This window comes from Balaenoptera musculus, chromosome 15 (assembly GCF_009873245.2).
Source record: "Balaenoptera musculus isolate JJ_BM4_2016_0621 chromosome 15, mBalMus1.pri.v3, whole genome shotgun sequence".
NCBI classification, from domain to species: Eukaryota; Metazoa; Chordata; class Mammalia; order Artiodactyla; family Balaenopteridae; genus Balaenoptera; species Balaenoptera musculus.
The window spans coordinates 19,689,061-19,703,644 of NC_045799.1; the positions used below are offsets into that span (position 1 = coordinate 19,689,061).

The window sequence follows — 14,584 nt, forward strand, 5'->3', positions numbered from 1 at the left end:
CACATGCTCAGGCTTCTCCTTTCCTATTAGGGAATTCCTGCAGGGGAGTCCTGCCTGTGATCTTCATCTAGAAGACTAGTCCCTAACCACTGATTGGTTCTCATCCATCCCCTGTCCATTGAGCCTAGGACTATGCCTGTTTGATCAGAACTGTGGTCACAGTCTTACCCTGTATTTGGTACCAGTATAGTACAACCTTTAAGCCCCTAAACTATGCACCAACTAGATTTTCCCAGATATGTCTCCATAGACATCCCCAACTTCATCTTAAACCAAATTGAACCTCTCATATTCCAGACTGGCTGTTGTCCCACCAGGTATTTTGGTGGTGTAGTGATTTATTTTATTTTTATGTATTCATTTGAGTTCCTACCACCTCTACCATCTAGGTTCACGTTTTCTCCTGATTCTAACATCCTGATTTGGTCAGATACAGAAACTATATCCAAGATGGCAAAAACACTTTTCCCACATGATAACCATAAATTACTGGTGGTGATTTAATGAAAAAAACTGTGTTAAGAATAATTTAGAGGTAATATCTGGATTTGGTCAGAAAGAGCTATCTGCCACTGGCAGGTCCAATCCTTATGTTCTTGCTATCACTTGTTTTATGCCTTCCAAGATGAGAATTAATGATTATAATACTTTTAACCATAAACAATTATGAGCCAATGAGGGTAGTAAGAAAACAACAAAGTACAAAAAGAAAATAAAAATCTAGGTGGGGCACTATTTTACTTTTTCCATATATTCATGTATACATAGTTATTTTCTATGTGTAAAATAATCACACTATAGTAGGTATAGAGGGGTGGAAAGGTGGAAGACAGTCCTTAAAGTTATTTCATGTGGCATTTTATGTCTTCCAAAGATGGTTGCAACTATATCTCTCATATCTCAGGCTTTTCTGGAACATTAGAATTATACCCTATCAAGAAGTAGTGTCTATGTCTGCTCCTCTTGAATCTGGGTGGGTCTCTGTGACTACTTCAACACACAGAGTACAGTAGAAGTGACGCAATGTGGCTTCTAAGGCTAGATTATAAGAATGCCATGCCATTCACTTTGCTCTTTGAGGGATTCCAGCTCTTGGAACCCAGCCACCATATTGGTAGGAAGCTCAAGTGTCTGTGGAGAGGTTCTCATGGAGAGAAACCAATGCCCACTGACCCAGAGACCGGGCTGAGTTCCCAGCCAGCAGTCATCATCAACTTGCCAGCCATATGAGTGAGACATCTTGAAAGTAGCTCCATCAGTGCCAAGTCAAGCAGCTTCATTGTGTTACCAAAGATCACCTCTTTCCTATCATCTTCCTTCTGAGATGGATGTAGAGCTAGATTGGAAGCTGTGTTTTGATCCTGAAGATTCAAGATAAGAAAGCATTGCTCAAATTCTGGATGAAGCAGCTACTGAAGTAATCTCCTGTGATGTTTTTTCCTCCAGGAATCCTTGCCTATTTGCTCAGGTAACTCATAATCCTTCTTATGTCAGCATCCTAAGAATACTTATCGTGTGGTTGTGTATTGTTCTCTAGCCACCTCAAAGTGTTCCTCTTGCTTTCAAGTAATGTTTTCATGTTTTTCTGCTAGTATTCTTTCAAAGGTACAAGGTGAATATCATTAAGTATTCAATAAAACAATCAGGTATTGCTAAGATGTGTAACAGAATTCACATCTGAAATAAGACTGTGTCGGTCAAGAAAAATAGATAAAAGTGAATGCCTTGAATTCATGACTAGAAATACACATTTCTGCTTTTATGTTAGTGTCGTCTGTTTTACCTACCTTGGTGCAAGAGATATCTAATTTCATACATGGCAACTCAACTTCTAAAACTGCTCATAAAATCCAGGTAAAATCAACTATAAGTAGTGTCAAGACTAAGGAAGGTGAAAGTCCCTGTGTTTGGCTTAGGACAGACCAAATTTTGATTTATATGTTTATTTCTCAACACTACAAGTTGAGGGGGAATCTTAAGAAAGCACGCTGATAATGGAATGGGTTTCCATTCAAAGCAGTGAAGTCCTATTTTACTAGAAGCTAAAATGTTCTCTGCCAGAAACTTTGTGTAGTTCAGAGGCACAAATAATTTTTTACGTCCTTTCAAACACTGTGATATTCTATATTAGAATTTAATCCTGCCACCAAGTGCCAGTTCTTCACATTGCTACACAAGTAACCTTCCTGGGGACCTGGTCTTCCAAGAACATAGTGATCTTCATGCCTCAAGTGTGAGGCATAGATCTCTTCTTGTTAACAAGGGATAAGGTATGAATTTTCATAGGCAGAATACTCAGACGTGCAAAAATGTAACTTTATTAATTTCATTATTACTGAAACTAGTTTAGCTCTTTAGCCTCTGTTTCCACTCGGCAGGGAACTTAATCTTGCTAACCTAAAGTAATTCGCCATTTCCATTTTAAAGTTTAGTTTATCTTGGATAAAAGCTTAAATTCACAATGTTATTTCTGACCTCGTTCTTTCCTTCACACAGAGGTTTTTTTAACTTCCCGGTGAGTTTTACTTTTATTGCTGTTGTTGTATCTTTTAAAATATCAAAATTATTTGATTGGTGTATAATTATAGGAGTCTGACTTAAAAACATAAAATTCACCCATTTTTAGTGTACAGTTTGTCATTTTCTACACAGATGGTCTCTGGAGGTTTTGACTGAGATAGTGCTGAATCTATAGATCATTTCTGGGAGAATTATCATAGCAACACTGAGTGTTCCAATCCATGAACATGGCATATCTCTCATTTTATTTAGGTCTTCTGTAATATCTCTGAGCATTGCACTGTGGTTTTAGGTTTAGAGGTCTTGCACATATTTTGGTAAACTTTCCTTAAAGATTTAAAGTTGCGTATAATTTTAGAAAGTGCTATGTTTTCTGGATATACTCACCAGTTTTTCATTACGAAATGTCCCACTTTATCCCTGATAATATTGCTTATGCTGAAATCTATGTTGTATAATGTAAATACAGACATTTTAGCTTATTGCCCAGTGTTTGCATGGTACATAATTTTTCATTCCCTTACCTGTCTATGACTTTATATTTAAAGTGGGTGTTGTCCTATTGTCATACACTTGGGTATTGTTTTTCTACCCCCTCCCACAATCTGTCTTCCATTGGAGTGTCAAGGTGAGTGAACTTTAATGTAATTATTGGTGTGATAAGTTTAAATCTACAGTTTTCTTCTTTGTTTTTTATTTTTAAATCTACAGTTTTCCTCCTTTTTTTTTGCTTCTGGCAGAGAAGAGATAAAAAATAATTTTAAATAATTTTAAACCTATCTATCTGTTCTTTATTTTTTCTGTTTTCTGCCTGCTTTGGTGTTAATTATCAGTGCCATACTATTTCCATTATTGGCTTATTAGCTATTCCTTATTTTTATTTTTAGTAACTGCTCTAGGGAATACAATGCACATATTTAATGTATCTCATTTTACCTTTAAATAATATCATAAATAATTTAATGAATAATGTAAGAATCTTACAACCATATACTTCCATTTATCCCCTCCCATTTTTGTTTTCATTCACTTTTTATTTATGCATATGTTATAAATAACATTATTTTTACTTTAAATATATATCTTTTAAAGAAATTAAAAGTGAGAAAAAAGAGTTTTATATTTACTCAGATGTATACCATTTCTAATGCTTTTCATTCTTATTGTGTAGATCCAAGTTTTCATCTGTTAGCATTTTCCTTTTATCTGAAGAACTTTTAACATTTATTGTTCTGAAGTTCTGCTGGTGATAAATTGCTTCAGCAATTTATTTATCTGAAACATTATTTCATCTTTATTTTTAAAATATAATTTTGTTGCTATGGAATTCCAGGTTGGCAGTTCTGTTTTGCACTTCTCCCTGTGGAAGGAAAGTTGAAGGGTTTAACTGGTGGGGGGAGGGGCAGGCGGTTATAAGTACCATGACTATATTTGTGTTTCAGGAATATTCTGTGAACAGTATTATAAAGAGTTGCTTGGCTTGGGGAAACAGAAGTGTAAAAGTGTAAAACAGAAGTGTAAAAGCAACAGAAACAGCTAGGAGGTTGTTAAAATAATCCAGGGGAGATATCATGGGGTCTCAAATAAGTCAAAGCAGGTGGGAATGGTGATAAGAATACTGATTTGGAAGATATATTGTGTTATTAGAATGTGGGGATCATATATAAAAGGTGATGGAGAAGATGAATCCTTGTACCTTGGTTGTGGCACGTGAGTGAGGAGAGGTCCCATTTATTGAGATGGGGATTTACAGGAGGAGAAACAGGTTTGTGAGGTCAGTGATGACTATTTCCATAGTGGCTTAGGTTCTAGATTCAGGTAACTGTCTCGCATGCCATGCCTGGCATTCAGGTCCTCCACTAGGATGAACCCCTCATCTATCTGGGGACCAGGTACACTTCTAGCTCTTGCCACACTACTCTGCCAGTGAGATAAACTCTTATTTTTCTCTAAGCTACTGAGCAAGGGCTCTCACTTTGGAATCTGTACACACAATATTGAGGGTCTCTCCCTTCCAGGACTCTGGTTCTGACTCCCTCCTTCTAACCTGGACTGGGCAGTTATGGATAACATCCTATAGGTAAACTCAGTTCAGGTCAGCACCTTTGTACGTGGTGCTTGTCCTGTGGCTACTCGTCAGAGGCATCTGTAATCATGTTAGCCTCCCCAGGTTCTCAGTTTGTCTGCTTCAACTCTCCTACTGGTTCCAACTAGTACAGCTGAGTTCACCCCAACTTATGACATTATTTAGACTTTTCCTTTCAACTTAGAATAGAAACAAGGATAAGTCATTCAACCTCCGTGGCTCATTTAACTCCTGTGTAAACTGTCTGAGGGATAGAATTATAATTACCTTTTTCAGGGACAGAGTTGAGGGGGGAGTCAATTAAGTCTTGCCCTGTGCTTTGAGATCTTTCAATGAAAGGCTCGGGATTATTACCATTAACAAGATACTGAAGGGCTATTTGCCAGCATGTCTCTCATTAGTAATTTGGGGGCTTGGCACAGAGTCATGGGAATGTTTTAATGGCTTCTGTTCAACCCCAGAAATAGATCTCAAAGTTGCAAAAAGAAATGCTTGTTTTCTCTGTTCTCCTCTATTTCTGTACATGTGGTGACCCTCGGGGAGACCTCAGGTTCTCTGGCAGAGGCCAATAAGTGGGCAACAGGGTCTTAAGCTGCCCCAATAAACTCTGACAGCTGACAGTGCTGGGGGTCTGTCTCAGAGACTAATTTAGAGATGGGTTATACCACCAGATAGTAACCGTGGCCTAAGCTGAATTTCTGGAGCCACCTGGAGAACTTGCTAACTCAGTGAGGTTTGGGAATCATACGTAGGAAACTCTTTCTTTAAGAAATATTTGGAAAATGTTTGCTAATTCGAACAAGTTATTTTATTCCTAAGCCAACTCCCAAATGCTTTTTCAGAGCTGTCTTTATGAGTCAAGAAAAGAAGTATTTTCTGTCTGGGAGGCCTGGACTTGTTTCTAGAGAAGTGGGCAAGGAATGTGTGTGTCCATCCAGGCTTGTGTTTGGCCCCCCATTGGGTAAGTCCATGCTATAGCTTTGTTTTCAATTAATTAATTAAATTGTTCTTTTAAAAACTCCCTCTTCTCCCTCTGCTCCAGTTTTTTCCTTCAGTTTTGCTCCATTCTTCGCTTTATGTTTAATCAATTCTTTTCTCTGCTTGTCAAGGTATGATATACTGGAAAAAGCAGTAGCTCTGTTGAGATAAGAAATAGCTTTGACTCTTACTGATGGTGAACTTGGGCAAGTTGTTTAATTTCTATGAATTTCATTTCATTCTCTGAAAGATTGGATATAACACAGGGGCCCAGCAGGATGTCTGGGATGATTGAGCCAATATAAACATAGTTATCTAAGGTGTTGCAGGTACAAAGGGTGTCACAAACCTGTGAAACAGCTGAATATAAGCAATAGGGTATGGTGGGGACTGTGGCAAACTGGAGCATACATGCCCCATCCTCAGGGAGCAGTCATTATTCTGCTCTAACAAATGTTTGCCAGACTTCTTTCCTTCCTCCCTCCCTTCCTTCCTTCCTTCCTTCATTCCTTCCTTCCATCCTTCCTTCCCTCTTTCCCTCCTTCCTTCCTTCCTTCTTTCCTTCCTTCCTTCCTTTCCTTCCTTCCTTCCTTCCTTCCTTCCTTCCTCCCTTCCCTCTCTTCCCCTTCTCTCTCCCTCTCTCCCTCCCTCCTTCCTTCCTTCTTTCTTTCCTTTCTCTCTCTTTCTTCCTTCCTTCCTTTCTTTTTTTTTTTTTAACAAATAGGAAATTCAGAAAGTGATACAAAGTTTCCTGATTTTTAAGTGTTCGAACTAATTCATTTCCTTTTGAAAAACAGTCTCAAACAGTAGAAAGATGGTTGTGGCCTGCGTTTGGCTAACAAAACACTAGTTTAACATTTATGATTTATTTTACTCTTCGTTATAAATTTCTGCCTTCTCTTCTTCTTCATCCTTCTCTAATACTTTGCTTTTTCCTCCCATTTTCCCCCTGACATCAACGATGTTTTCTTTACATTCTCCTAAAGTAACACCAGGTTCTTTGCTTGGGGCATATTCACATAAACCACAATTTCTACATTCTTCCATCAGTCCAACTCAAATTCCCATCTCTTTTCTCATGGCCAACAATACAAAGACAACAACAAGCCCACTGAGTTTTGAAGGAGTTAAGTCTACTCTTCCACTCCCAAGAGGAAAGTAAAGAACTACCCTTCCGACTTTTACTCAACAACAAAAAAAATTTTGGCTGTAGATATGATCACCAGGAATGCTAACTCATCAGCCACTTGGGGCCATAACTGTGGCTGCGTTCACCAATCCTTGGCCACATAAATGATGCCAATCCTGAGCCTGGTAAGGAGTTGGCCTGAAGAAGTCATGACAGAGTGGCTCCATAGCCTTGCTGGAAAAATATGCTAAAGATGTCCCAACCACTGATTGTTTAATAATAAACTGTACCCTACAAGGTATGTTCTTCACCAAAAATGAAGCGATTCTTCCTAGTTACAACGTTTTGCATTCTTTTAACTCTTTTTATGGGAGAAATGTGACTATCCCTTTTAGAACTAGAAGACACCCCTTTGGAAATGATGTAATCATACTTTGCGTGCATGCCTCAATTTTCTGCTCCCTGACCATGGGCAGACATCACTAATTTTTAAGGGCACTCCTTCAACTGAGTCTAGATGTAGTGCAAGGTCTTTAATCTACGTGACAGCCATCACCAGTCATGTGGGGTTGGGCTGTGTGTTAAAATACAATAGGCCCAAAGTGAAAACAACCCAAATATACATTAACTGGTGAATAGATAATAACAGGTGGCCATTCATATAATGGAATACTATTTGCTAATAAAAATGACTGGCGTATGAATACATACAGCAATGGGAATGAACCTCAAAATGTCAGGCTAAGTGAAGGAAGACACACATAAGACATATTGTATGAGTCCACATATATGAAATGTCCAGAAAAGGCAAATCAGATAGAAAGTAGACTAGTAATTGTCTGGGGCTGGGGTAGGAATGAGGAGTGACTGCAAACCAGCTCAAGCTTTCTATTTTGGGGTGATGGAAAAGTTCTAAAATTAGATGGCAATAATTGTACTACTTTGTAAATATACAAAAGGTGACTGAACTGTACACTTAAAACAAGTGAATTCAATGTTATGTAAATTATATTTCAACAAAAGCTGTTAAAATGCACACACAATAAGCTTGCAGACATCAGCTATGCAGAGTCAGGGAGCCATGGAGGACAAATTATTCCAGAATCTTCCACTGACTTGCTGTGTGATGTTAAAAAAGGGCTTCCTTTCTCTCTGTAGTTTCTTCATTTGTAGTTTGAGGTCTTTGAGCTGATGCTCTGTTAGGAACTTTTAAGCTCTGACAGCACCTAAGAAGAAGCAAAAGGAAGGATGGTTGCTGCTGTAATTTTGCCACAGTCGCCTACCAGGCTGTCAGCTTTGGGGGAGGAACAGAGATTAGGGACTTGCTCCCCTGTCAATGCCTGGCTCAGCACCCTGTACAGAATGTCAGACATCACCTGATCACCTGACTATTGGTATAAGGAGATTAGGATTATGAACATCTAAGTGAGTCCAAAAACAATATGAAAGCTATTTTCTAAGACTTTCGTATGGAACATGATGAATGACAGTGTGACATTTCTTCCCTGACAATTGTTTTTTTTGTTTGTTTTTTTGTTTTTCTCAGAGGGTATAAAACATTGGGAGTAAAACATCACCCATTATAACCTGTTCTGGTTGGGTAAGTAGTTAGTGAGGAGAAGAGGGGTGTGTGTGTGTGTGTGTGTGTGTTTGTGTGTGTATGTGGGTCATGTTGGGTGTGTTGTGTTGGGTGGGGATGGGCTTTGGAGAAAGACAAACCCAAATTTCCTTCCTGGTCTTACCATTACATCCTGTGTAACATGCATTTAACCTTTCTGAGTCGTCTGTAAATGGGGGTAATCTAACCTACCTCACAGGATGTTTTGACGTTTTAAGAGATCTTCTACACTAAATAGCTAGTGCAGTTCCAGAAACATATTGGGTACCTCCTCAATGTTTGTCTCCTATATTCCTGTTCCCTATGCCCCCCTCTACCAAATTCAGGGGCTGCTTGGAGATGGTTTGGTCTAGATAGCAAAGACAAAGGAAGTCGTGCAAGTGTCTGTTAATTAGATACACAAATGTAGTCAATGGAGGAGGCCATGTTAGTTGTAGGGGAACCCTGCCCTTCTGAGGGACTGTTAGCTTAGCCTTCTGACCTGTGACTTAGGAAATCACCCCTGCATTGCTACTTTACCCTTCTTTTCTTGTCTCTTTGACCTTCAACTTCTCAAATTGGAGTTATACCTTTTTGGTAAGGAGTTTTGGAATAATGAATATTCCTTTGCACCAAGGCCAGGCCAAAACCTCAGAGAATTCTAAGACAAATGCCCCAGGAGCCCACCCAAACCTTTGACTTCACCTTTGGCCATAGCATCCAAGTTTCTGTTTCTGCTTTGGGACAAACCAGTGGCTGTGCTTTCAACGCATGTGCCCTTTTAAGACCAAGCCAGAAAACTGTGGAAGGCTGGGTGCTGTCAGGTTTTGCAGGGCCGCACACACTAAGGGACAAAACCAACTTTAGCAGGACTTTGCAAATCTTTGCATGTCTCATTCCAGTCACAGAGATGCAGGGGTGGGATAAATATTCTTTAGGGGCACGGGAGGAAAGGGGATGAACATTTATGGGACCTACTTTATGCATGGCACTTAAAATGTTTATTTGGTCTTCTATTCACTTATTTAAGATGTAAGAATAATTTTTATTGCACTTTTACATAAGGAAAGTGTCTCAGGCTCCTTGTCAGAACAAATCAAGCAATGCAAAATGCACAGGGTAAAAAGTGAAAATATTCCTACACTAGCAACCACATTTCCTTCTCCACTTGCCCTTCCTTGTTGAAATTTTATTCTTATTATTGTTTATTTTATTGAAGTATAGTTGATTTACAATGTTGTGTTAATTTCTGCTATACAGCAAAGTGATTCAGTTATACATATATACATATATATACATTCCTTTTTTTTTTTTTTTTGGCTGTGGCATGCAGCTTGTGAGATCTTAGTTCCCCAACCAGGGGTTGAACTTGTGCCCTCAGCAGTGAAAGCACGGAGTCCTAACCACTGGACCACCAGGGAATTCCCTATATACATTCTTTTGAATATGCTTTTCCATTATGGTTTATCTCAGGCTATGAAATATAGTTCCCTGTGCTATACAGTAGGACCTTGATGTTTATCCATTCTATGTATAATAGTTTGCATCTGTTAATCCCAAACTCCCCCTCCATCCCTCCTCCCTCCTCCTCCCCCTTGGCAACCACAAGTCTGTTCTCTGTGTCTGTGAGTCTGTTTCCGTTTTGTAGATAAGTTCATCTGTGTCATATCCTTGTTGAAATTTTAATCTCAAGTGGATTTTCAAGAATGTGACCATAAATGCATATTGTTCCGCAATCCGCCTATTTGTATACTCTGCTTACCTTTCTACATGATTACATATAGAGCTGCCTCCCTCTTTTTAATGACTACCTAGCAGTCTATTTCATGCAAGTCCTCACATTTGTTTAGCTGTGCCCCATCCATGGTCATATGCACTGTTTCCTAGATAGACCTAGCAGTCTATTTCATGCACAGCAGTCTATTTCATGCACAGCTTGTTTAGCTGTGCCCCATCCATGGTCATATGCACTGTTTCCTAGATAGACCTAGCAGTCTATTTCATGCACAGCAGTCTATTTCATGCACAGCTTGTTTAGCTGTGCCCCATCCCTGGTCGTATGCACTGTTTCCTGCTGGCTGTACACGTAACCCTCAACATGTTTATTTGTACATCCTTGTATGTGTATCCTTCAACAGAAATTTATTGAGCAAAGTGTGTATCAGGTGGAGGACTAGATGCTATGAATACAGCAGGAACAAGGTATAGTTGCTTCCTGCCTTCATAGAGTTTGCAATCTACCTGACTATTGCATTTCAGATGTATACTCTGCCTTGTGCCCACCCCTGCCCTGCCCACCAATGTAATAAGAACTACCCCTGGTTTATAGATATGAAGCTTACAGCTTAGAGAAGTTTCTGAACATTCCCAAGGCCCATCTGCGGCATGGCTGGGAAATATCCCCACGTCTGACTCCAGTACTCCCATGTTGCCTGTTACCTGGCCAATGACCAATATTTGGTCAGTTTCAAACACCCAAGGAAGATGTGTCAAATTTACATGTCTGGCATTGGATCTTTAGAGATCTAGGTGAGGGTAACAGAAGCAAAGAGGTTAGTTCCTGTTGTTTGTAGAACCATGACCCTACAGTCCGTAAGGAGTAGGGTAGAGGAGTAGGGTAAGGAGTAGATACTCACTGCCCCCACTATTCATTGCGGGTCTGCCCTGGAGTTCAGCATGTCAGGTTTGCCTGAGGGCTGCTGTTTTCATTTGAAAGGCCTTGGGGAAGTCAATTCTCTATCAGACTCAGGCTTCCTCATCTGTAAAGTGGAAAATATCAAGATCAACTGTCCTGAGTGGTTCTAAGGTTTCAGTGAGCCAAGGGGGTAAAATGTTTAGCATAAAATGTCAGCTGTTATTATTGTTCTTATATTATTTTTTTTCTTGTGCTAAATCTGATTGCCCTCTGACTTGTTCTGACAGTTCTGAGCCCAGCACCTGCTTCCTCACCACCTTTGCTGTCCTTAGGAGCCCTTGGGCATTTCTTGGTATGGCCTTAGTTTTCATCTTAAGAGAATGCGAACATGATCTGGCCTCAGTATAGTCCAGGGGTGCAAGGAGGCTGCTAATTAGAAATGGAAGGGTAGGCACAGCTAATGGTTTTCTGAGCAGACATTTACACTCACAGTTTGGGAACTGGGTGTGATTTCTTCTTAGAATAACTCCGTAGAGATTTGTGGCCTGTGGTCATCTACTTTCCAGAGTCTCCTCTGTCCTTTGAAGACCCAGCTTTGGAACTTGGCCCTTTGGCCCGGCTCTCACTGCCAGGCTAGACAAGCACAGATATTATTTGTCAAGCTTGGGCCGGGTTATACGGCCAGGACACTCACCAGTGGGCCAGGCCATCCCTTTCCCAAGCTGGGCTCTCAGCCACGGCTGGACAGATGCCAGCAGGGAGGAGGCATGGCCTGTGCAGGGCTGGGATGGGTGATGGCTGCTGGGAGCCTGAGCTGCCCTGCAGCTACGTGGGAGGAATGAGTGACATCAGCCCCTCCCAGACAGCAGGTTCAGACAGGAGGAGAAGGAGGCCGCCTGCACTGGGTCAGAGGGGGCACTGGCAACCAGGAGAAGGGCCCTCCCAGCCTGGGCTCCTCAGGGCCTGCCCGTTCTGTTGGGGAAACCTGTTGGGTAAGCTCCCATGTGTTTCCCCATAAGGTTGAGTCTTGTGGTCCAGGTTGGAAAGTGGAGTGAGGGGAGGGAGCTCTTTTCTGACTCTGACTTGTACTTGAGAAGCTGCCAAAGGGTGGTTTATGTTTCTTAAACAGAGATGTGTTATGATAGGGAGGCGGCTTCTGTGGAGGTGATGGCGAGCCGTGCCCGAGGCTGGGCCTCCTTGGCTTGTCCCTTTGCCAAGCCCGTGGGCAGCATGGTAAAGGGAGCTGATGGCCGGATTTCGGGGGGAGCCCGTTCAGCCGCCCCTGACACAGAGTGTGTGGCATTGGGGGTGGTCAGATCACCTCCATGGATTCCACGTTCCTCGTCAGCTAGATGGGAATAATGGTCTCCCCCTCTCAGGGCTCCTTAGTGAGTGTTCCTTTGCTACATCCTTCCTCTGTACCATTCCATCTGTCTTACAGATATGATCTCACTTAATCTTACAAAGACTACTTGATGCAGGTGCTATTATTAGCCATATTTCACAGATGAGGCACAGACCAAATAATTTGGCCAAGGTCTTATAGCAAAATTGGCAGAAGTGACATCTGTCCCCATGCCGACTGGCTCTGACGTCTCCAATCTTAACCACGATGCTATGCTTCCCAGAACTTGCCTAGGACCCTGGTCCTCTCCCTTCAAACATGTAACTCACTTTGGAAGATCACAGTTGTGGATGTGATGATCTGATGAATACATGTCTCTTTAATTGGATTTTGAGCTATCCCTCTTGGTTTTCATCCACCACCATATCCCCAGGTCCTAGCTCTGGAACTAAGACGAAACTTCCCTGCGGCACATGTATGAGAGACTGAAGGCAAGATCAAACAAGATAAAGAAATAATAGGTGATTCCATCTGAAGTCACCTGGCACTGCTCTGAGCTCACAATAGGCACTTGGGAAATGTTTAAACCTGGGGCATACTCGCTGTGGGGCTGAGTTTACCCAGTGACTTCATTCCTCAGTGTAGCATGATCGTTCATGAGTGGAGTCACCCCAACGTGGCAGCCATTGGAGGGATTTATTTGCCTCAGCCACAGACGAGGAAGAAGGGCAGGGAGCATGTTTTGCAGGCAGGCCGGCACTGTGGACCTCACAGAACTTCCAAAGCTTTCAAGGGTGGCCTCACCCAGCATCTCCCCAAAGTATCTCCTGCTGAGCCTTGAAAGCTGACTCAGCCCAAGCTGCCTTGGGGAAGAACATTTCTGATACTCTGCTCAGCAATCTAAATCCTGTCTTCAGCTTCTCCTTCAGCCCTAATGAGAAGCATCTCCAAAGTGCCAGGTGGTTGAACGTCCTCAAGAAGGAGGCAGGGAAGAACCTGGCTTCCAGGTTGTATGTTCTCCCGTCGCTTCTCTGCAGCCTCTGTGTTTGTGGAGCCTGCAGGTGTGAGAGAAGTCGAGGACCAGCCTTGCACTGTGGTCCTTAGATGGACACTCTCTGCAGCCTGTTTGCGTCTTTTCCCTTCTCCTGGAGGCAGCAGCAAAGGGACGGTGCACGTGTGTATCCGTGCAAGGAGATACTCAGCATCCCATTTCTAATTCTGAGGACTCACATGTTCGTGGGAAATCTGATGTCTTGTCAAAAATTCTGCTAAACTTGGGAAGGGTAATTCCCTCTTCTATCACACTCCCCCCGAGCCTCCCAATCAAGTTCCTGAGCACATTGAACGCTGCCTCTGGGAATGGCAGGCTTTGCGAAGGGTTTGGCTGGTACAATGCAAACATGCTACCAGTCTGACAGACAGACAGACAGGCTCCAATGAAAGCCTAGATCTAATCTCTCTCTAAGTCAGAATGGATAATTTGGTTAGATAACATCAGAAAAATAAATCTGCCGGCATATTATATTTACATGTATTTAAGTCCTGTTAGCAAAGAGAATATTGGAGGAACGGGTTTGAAACAACACTTCATAGGAATAGCATCAGGTAATGAATAAATAATGACTCTGGCTTCTTTGCCCAAAGGGAAACCCAGTCAATCAGAAAGTCAACACAGATTTCTTAAGAGCTGCGTTTTGGAACCAGGGAAGCCCTTCAATGGGACTCACTTGCCCCCGCCCTAAATTCTGCATATGGAGTGGTAATAAAGCCAGAGAAAGAATGTGTCGTAGGAGAAATTGATTTGATTTTTTTCCTTAACAAATGCCTTCATCACCTGTTTGAAGAGTTCACCAGGGCCAGGCTGGCTGTTTAAGTTAGAAAGCGATCTTATACTGGGGCAAGATCGTTCTCGGGATTTGTGGCTGAGGGTTTTATTTTTCAAGCAGGTGTCCTCACGTGCTAAAGACAATTTCTTGGTTCAGAAAAACCAGCTCAACAGTTATGTGGATCCTTGGACAGGACTGTTGCCTCCTAATATTGCTACACCTGGGGTATGTGCCAGGACCACCCGATTTGCTGCATGAATATCTTTATCCATTTAGGGTGAGGTGGTGGCAGTTTCTGCTACACTCCCCACAGGTGGCTTGGCTCTTAATCAGACTCCTCTGGATTCGCATGAGGAGTCATCTCCAGGAATCTGATAGCTGCTCAAAAGTGTGTACCTATGTCCTGTTGATGTGGGCAGTGTGAGTCTCAGAAGATCTGAGGGCTCACCTGCTAACATGAGGCTGTGA

The 14,584-nt window shown here is 41.8% G+C and overlaps 1 long non-coding RNA gene across 2 annotated transcripts in view; it reads left to right on the forward strand.

Annotated features, from left to right (window-relative positions):
- Nucleotides 1-1,277: 1,277 nt before the first annotated feature.
- The window catches only part of LOC118881524, a 72,806-nt gene continuing 59,499 nt past the window's right edge, over nucleotides 1,278-14,584 (forward strand). For both annotated transcript variants that reach the window (XR_005016557.1, XR_005016556.1), the window contains exon 1: nucleotides 1,278-1,468. This is a non-coding gene — a long non-coding RNA (uncharacterized LOC118881524). The remainder of the gene's footprint in view (nucleotides 1,469-14,584) is intronic.